Below are 7,500 nucleotides of genomic sequence, written 5' to 3'. Positions count from 1 at the left end.
CAAACACAGATGTTTCTTAAAGGAGTCAGTAGATCATCAAACACAGATGTTTCTTAAAGGAGTCAGTAGATCATCAAACACAGATGTTTCTTAAAGCAGTCAGTAGATCATCAAACACATGTTTCTTGAAGGAGTCAGTAGATCATCAAACACATGTTTCTTGAAGGAGTCAGTAGATCATCAAACACATGTTTCTTGAAGGAGTCAGTAGATCATCAAACACAGATGTTTCTTGAAGGAGTCAGTAGATCATCAAACACAGATGTTTCTTGAAGGAGTCAGTAGATCATCAAACACAGATGTTTCTTAAAGGAGTCAGTAGATCATCAAACACAGATGTTTCTTGAAGGAGTCAGTAGATCATCAAACACAGATGTTTCTTGAAGGAGTCAGTAGATCATCAAACACAGATGTTTCTTAAAGGAGTCAGTAGATCATCAAACACAGATGTTTCTTAAAGGAGTCAGTAGATCATCAAACACAGATGTTTCTTAAAGCAGTCAGTAGATCATCAAACACATGTTTCTTGAAGGAGTCAGTAGATCATCAAACACACATGTTTCTTGAAGGAGTCAGTAGATCATCAAACACAGATGTTTCTTGAAGGAGTCAGTAGATCATCAAACACAGATGTTTCTTAAAGGAGTCAGTAGATCATCAAACACAGATGTTTCTTGAAGGAATCAGTAGATCATCAAGCACAGATGTTTCTTAAAGGAGTCAGTAGATCATCAAACACATGTTTCTTGAAGGAGTCAGTAGATCATCAAACACAGATGTTTCTTGAAGGAGTCAGTAGATCATCAAACACAGATGTTTCTTAAAGGAGTCAGTAGATCATCAAACACAGATGTTTCTTGAAGGAGTCAGTAGATCATCAAACACAGATGTTTCTTAAAGGAGTCAGTAGATCATCAAACACAGATGTTTCTTGAAGGAGTCAGTAGATCATCAAACACAGATGTTTCTTGAAGGAGTCAGTAGATCATCAAACACAGAGATGGTTCCAAAGCTTAGGAACAACAGCCTGAAAAGATTTCTCTCCTCTGGTCCTGAACCGTGTTCAGGAACCATCAGTAGATTCTGATCCACAGACCTCAGAGCCCGAGCTGGGGTGTAAGTCTGGATCAGATCATGAAGGTCTGACCATGAATAGATCTGAAAGTAAGAACCAGAATTTTAAAGTTGATCCTGAAAGAAACTGGAAGCCAGTGAAGAGTTTGAAGGAGAAATGTGAGTTCTTCTACTAGAGCGGCTCAGAGTTCTGAATCAACTGCAGGCGAGACGATCCTTCTTGTTAAGACATGAAAACAAACTGTTACAATAGTCCAGACGAGAAGAAACAAACGCATGGATTATAAGATCCAGATCATGTTCCGACAACATTTTCCTAATTTTAGAGATTTTTCTCAGTTGAAGGAAACAGTTTCTGGTCAGTTTTCTTCAGTGTTGAACAAGAGACATGTCTTTATCAAATACAACACCCAGGTTTCTCAGGCTCAGTTTGACAGACTGACTTAAGTCACTCAAGTACTGACTCAACCCTGGAACCTTATCATCAACAATCACCAGAGTTTCAGTTTTGTCCACATTTAGCTTCAAAGTGTTTTCACTCATTGTTTGATTTCTAGCAACTATTGACTAAGTTCAGCCTCTGGGGCTCAGTTGGATCAACAGAGCAGTAGAGCTGGATGTCATCAGCAAACATGTGATAAGAAACATCAGGAAATCTCTGAATGATTTTACCGAGGGGAATCAAGTACAGCAAAAACAATAAAGGACCCAGAACAGAACCTTGAGGGACTCCACACAACAGATCTGCCGATTCAGACCTCATTTGATTGGCAGATACACTAAAACTGCGCCCAGAAAGGTAAGATGAGAACCATTCTAACACAGACCCAGGCAGTCTTCATCCCTCAGTCTTCTCAGCAGGATCTGGTTCAACTGTGTCAAAGGCTGAGGACAGATCCAACAGAACCAGAACATCATGATGTCACTGGACACCTTCAGTAAGACTGTCTCCGTAGATGTTTACAGAAGCCAGACTGAAACTTCTCATGGATGTCGCTCTGATCCAGGAACAGCTGCTCAGACACCACCTTCTCCAAGATCTTGGACAAGAAAGGGAGCTTAGAAATAGGACTGAAATTACTGAAGTCAGTCGGGTCTAAGCCTGTTTTTTTTAGCAGAGGCTCCACAATGGTTTAAATGCATTAAAAACCCCTGTGGAAAGGGAGAGGTTCACCATATTGGTAACCCAGGGGCCAATTACATCAAATACTTTGATAAAAAGCCTACAAGGAAGGACGTCATCTGAGCAAGAGGAGGGTTTCATCTTGTTCACTAGTGCCGAAATATCACCCAAAGATACAGCAGTGAAGGAAGACCAAGAGGAGGAGAGGGGCTCAGAGACAGTAGGGATTCCAAACAAAGGGGGAGGGATTTTCTCTTTGATCAATTTAATTTTGTCAATGAAAAACCTCAACAATGCATTGCTGTCAGCTTCACAGAAGACAGGCGTGATTTGAGGAGCAGGAGACACGAGAGAATTAATCGTGTCAAACAAAACTTTGGGGTTTTTCCTATTTGCTGCTACCAGTTTTCTGATGTAATCAGATCTAGCAGTTTCCACCATCTCATTGTAAGAAGTCATCAGATCCCTGAGGTGAAGTCTGTGCACCTCAAGTTTAGTGGACTTCCAGAGACGCTCAGACTCTTCAGACTCAGGAGATCTTCATTTGTCCAAGGGCACCGTTTTTTCTGAATTTTCAAGCTCGATTTAACAGATTTGATCCAGTATTTCAACACAATGATCAGTGAAACAGTGAATCAAACTGTCCACGTCTGTGCAGTCATCAAAGGAAAGACGGTCAAACATAGCAGAAAAACTGTCTGCAGTATCAGCTGAGATGAGACGCCTCTGAGACCTTTAAGGTCTTAGGTCCAGGGATGAAGTCCAGGTCACTCAGATGAACATCATGTACAGATACATTAGAGATGTTCAGGCCAAGAGTAAAAAGTAACTTTTTGATGAGTGGGTTCAGAAACATGTTGCTCAAAATTAAAGGCTTCAGTTAAAGTTAAAAGTTCTTTAGCAGAACAAGATGTGACGTCATCAACATGAAGATTAAAGTCTCAAGAATAAGAACAGATTCCATTTGAATAATGGAAGATAAGAAGTCACTAAAGTCTTTCAAGAACACTGAAGGACCAGGCGGACGGTAGATTGACACACAATAGAAAGGTCTTGTAGAACCAAGATCATCTGACACTCAAAATAAGTGAATTCCTGTGTCTGAATCACTTTGCAAGAACAACTCTCCCTAAAAACAGTAGCAAGACCTCCTCCACGACCAGAGAGGCGAGGCTTCCCCAGGACAGCGCTCCCTACTGGACAGACTTGGTTCAGATGAATAAACTCTTCCTCTCTCTGCCAAGTCTCAGAAAGACATAATAAATCCAAATTAACTCTTGTGAAAAGATCATTAAGAATAAAGGATTTATTAGTAATGGAGCGAACATTAAGAAGTCCTACATTCAGCACCGATGACGTCACTGACAGGCGCGCAGAGCGGGATCTTTTGAAGCGAACATGTCACGTGACTGACAGCTGTCACTCACGTTCAACTCGGTTGTAAAAGCCGAATTAAAGAGAGGAAATGAACAAATCTTACCACCTTTCGTTGAGGTCTGGACAGACGGCAGCGCTGATGTGTCGTCATGCTCTTCAGAGGAACGTCGATCAGACATGTGTAGTGTGTGTCTATACATACCAAGTGTAGTGTGTGTATATATACACATGTGTAGTGTGTGTCTATACATACACATGTGTAGTGTGTGTCTATACATACACGTGTGTAGTGTGTGTCTATACATACATGTGTGTAGTGTGTGTCTATACATACAAGTGTGTAGTGTGTGTCTATACATACATGTGTGTAGTGTGTGTCTATACATACATGTGTGTAGTGTGTGTCTATACATACATGTGTGTAGTGTGTGTCTATACATACAAGTGTGTAGTGTGTGTCTATACATACATGTGTGTAGTGTGTGTCTATACATACATGTGTGTAGTGTGTGTATACCCATGTGTAGTGTGTGTCCATGTGAGTCCACAGATCAGCTGACTCTTCCATCACTGACTTGCTGACACACAGTGATGACATCATCCTCTCAACCACCTCCAGATGTTGAACAAGCTCCGCCCCTCGAGCTTCTCTCATAAAGAGCTGAGAGTCTTGGGTTCAGCAGATCCTGGTCCAGACCTTCTGTGCAGGTACATGTGTGCTTTAGTCTAGGTTTGAACCTTCTTCAACCTTTTGTGTTTGTTTCTCTCGTTGTTTCTCTGTCTGTGTGTTTGTTTCTCTGTCTGTGTGTTTGTTTCTCTGTCTGTGTGTTTGTATCTCTGTCTTTGTGTTTGTTTCTCTGTCTTTGTGTTTGTTTCTCTGTCTGTGTGTTTGTTTCTCTGTCTTTGTGTTTGTTTCTCTGTCTGTGTGTTTGTTTCTCTGTCTGTGTGTTTGTTTCTCTGTCTTTGTGTTTGTTTCTCTGTCTGTGTGTTTGTTTCTCCGTCTTTGTGTTTGCTTCTCTGTCTGTGTGTTTGTTTCTCTGTCTTTGTGTTTGTTTCTCTGTCTGTGTGTTTGTTTCTATGTCTGTGTGTTTGTTTCTCTGTCTTTGTGTTTGTTTCTCTGTCTGTGTGTTTGTTTCTCTGTCTGTGTGTTTGTTTCTCTGTCTTTGTGTTTGTTTCTCTGTCTGTGTGTTTGTTTCTCTGTCTGTGTGTTTGTTTCTCTGTCTTTGTGTTTGTTTCTCTGTCTTTGTGTTTGTTTCTCTGTCTATGTGTTTGTTTCTCTGTCTGTGTGTTTGTTTCTCTGTCTTTGTGTTTGTTTCTCTGTCTTTGTGTTTGTTTCTCTGTATTTGTGTTTGTTTCTCTGTCTTTGTGTTTGTTTCTCTGTATTTGTGTTTGTTTCTCTGTCTGTGTGTTTGTTTCTCTGTCTTTGTGTTTGTTTCTCTGTCTCTGTGTTTGTTTCTCTGTCTTTGTTTCTCTGTCTGTGTGTTTGTTTCTCTGTCTGTGTGTTTGTTTCTCTGTCTTTGTGTTTGTTTCTCTGTCTTTGTGTTTGTTTCTCTGTCTCTGTGTTTGTTTCTCTGTCTTTGTTTCTCTGTCTGTGTGTTTGTTTCTCTGTCTTTGTGTTTGTTTCTCTGTCTGTGTGTTTGTTTCTCTGTCTGTGTGTTTGTTTCTCTGTCTTTGTGTTTGTTTCTCTGTCTTTGTGTTTGTTTCTCTGTCTTTGTTTCTCTGTCTGTGTGTTTGTTTCTCTGTCTTTGTGTTTGTTTCTCTGTCTGTGTGTTTGTTTCTCTGTCTCTATGTTTGTTTCTCTGTCTCTGTGTTTGTTTCTCTGTCTTTGTTTCTCTGTCTCTGTGTTTGTTTCTCTGTCTCTATGTTTGTTTCTCTGTCTCTGTGTTTGTTTCTCTGTCTTTGTGTTTGTTTCTCTGTCTTTGTTTCTCTGTCTGTGTGTTTGTTTCTCTGTCTCTGTGTTTGTTTCTCTGTCTCTGTGTTTGTTTCTCTATCTTTGTGTTTGTTTCTCTGTCTTTGTTTCTCTGTCTCTGTGTTTGTTTCTCTCCTTGTTTCTCTGTCTGTGTGTTTGTTTCTCTGTGTTTGTGTTTGTTTCTCTGTCTTTGTTTCTCTGTCTGTGTGTTTGTTTCTCTGTCTTTGTGTTTGTTTCTCTGTCTTTGTGTTTGTTTCTCTGTCTTTGTTTCTCTGTCTCTGTGTTTGTTTCTCTGTCTTTGTTTCTCTGTCTGTGTGTTTGTTTCTCTGTCTTTGTGTTTGTTTCTCTGTCTGTGTGTTTGTTTCTCTGTCTCTATGTTTGTTTCTCTGTCTCTATGTTTGTTTCTCTGTCTTTGTGTTTGTTTCTCTGTCTCTGTGTTTGTTTCTCTGTCTTTGTTTCTCTGTCTCTGTGTTTGTTTCTCTGTCTTTGTGTTTGTTTCTCTGTCTCTGTGTTTGTTTCTCTGTCTTTGTTTCTCTGTCTGTGTGTTTGTTTCTCTGTCTTTGTGTTTGTTTCTCTGTCTGTGTGTTTGTTTCTCTGTCTCTGTGTTTGTTTCTCTGTCTCTATGTTTGTTTCTCTGTCTTTGTGTTTGTTTCTCTGTCTCTATGTTTGTTTCTCTGTCTCTGTGTTTGTTTCTCTGTCTTTGTGTTTGTTTCTCTGTCTCTGTGTTTGTTTCTGTGTGTTTGTTTCTCTGTCTCTGTGTTTGTTTCTCTGTCTCTATGTTTGTTTCTCTGTCTCTGTGTTTGTTTCTCTGTCTTTGTTTCTCTGTCTGTGTGTTTGTTTCTCTGTCTTTGTGTTTGTTTCTCTGTCTGTGTGTTTGTTTCTCTGTCTCTGTGTTTGTTTCTCTGTCTCTATGTTTGTTTCTCTGTCTCTGTGTTTGTTTCTCTGTCTTTGTGTTTGTTTCTCTGTCTCTGTGTTTGTTTCTCTGTGTTTGTTTCTCTGTCTCTGTGTTTGTTTCTCTGTCTCTATGTTTGTTTCTCTGTCTCTGTGTTTGTTTCTCTGTCTTTGTGTTTGTTTCTCTGTCTTTGTTTCTCTGTCTCTGTGTTTGTTTCTCTGTCTTTGTGTTTGTTTCTCTGTCTTTGTTTCTCTGTCTGTGTGTTTGTTTCTCTGTCTCTGTGTTTGTTTCTCTGTCTTTGTGTTTGTTTCTCTATCTTTGTGTTTGTTTCTCTGTCTTTGTTTCTCTGTCTGTGTGTTTGTTTCTCTGTGTTTGTGTTTGTTTCTCTGTCTTTGTTCCTCTGTCTGTGTGTTTGTTTCTCTGTCTTTGTGTTTGTTTCTCTGTCTTTGTGTTTGTTTCTCTGTCTTTGTTTCTCTGTCTCTGTGTTTATTTCTCTGTCTCTGTGTTTGTTTCTCTGTCTCTGTGTTTGTTTCTCTATCTTTGTGTTTGTTTCTCTGTCTGTGTGTTTGTTTCTCTGTCTTTGTGTTTGTTTCTCTGTCTTTGTGTTTGTTTCTATGTCTCTGTGTTTGTTTCTCTGTCTCTGTGTTTGTTTCTCTGTCTTTGTTTCTCTGTCTGTGTCTTTGTTTCTCTGTCTTTGTGTTTGTTTCTCTGTCTGTGTGTTTGTTTCTCTGTCTGTGTGTTTGTTTCTCTGTCTTTGTGTTTGTTTCTCTGTCTCTGTGTTTGTTTCTCTGTCTTTGTTTATCTGTCTGTGTGTTTGTTTCTCTGTCTTTGTGTTTGTTTCTCTGTCTGTGTGTTTGTTTCTCTGTCTCTATGTTTGTTTCTCTGTCTCTGTGTTTGTTTCTCTGTCTTTGTTTCTCTGTCTCTGTGTTTGTTTCTCTGTCTCTATGTTTGTTTCTCTGTCTCTGTGTTTGTTTCTCTGTCTTTGTGTTTGTTTCTCTGTCTTTGTTTCTCTGTCTGTGTGTTTGTTTCTCTGTCTCTGTGTTTGTTTCTCTGTCTCTGTGTTTGTTTCTCTATCTTTGTGTTTGTTTCTCTGTCTTTGTTTCTCTGTCTCTGTGTTTGTTTCTC

The 7,500-nt window shown here is 39.6% G+C and overlaps 1 protein-coding gene across 1 annotated transcript in view; it reads left to right on the top strand.

Annotated features, from left to right (window-relative positions):
• The first annotated feature begins 4,258 nt into the window (after positions 1-4,258).
• Positions 4,259-7,500, top strand: part of ctsk (cathepsin K) — a 6,945-nt gene continuing 3,703 nt past the window's right edge. Inside the window, exon 1 of the mRNA XM_087779134.1 lies at positions 4,259-4,282. The gene's annotated coding sequence lies outside the window, so the exon portion shown is untranslated. The remainder of the gene's footprint in view (positions 4,283-7,500) is intronic.

The sequence above is a fragment of the Callionymus lyra genome, chromosome 17 (assembly GCF_982586985.1).
Source record: "Callionymus lyra chromosome 17, fCalLyr1.hap1.1, whole genome shotgun sequence".
Classification (NCBI taxonomy): domain Eukaryota; kingdom Metazoa; phylum Chordata; class Actinopteri; order Syngnathiformes; family Callionymidae; genus Callionymus; species Callionymus lyra.
Note: the sequence above shows the minus strand (reverse complement) of the source record. Positions and strands in the feature narration are given on the sequence as shown.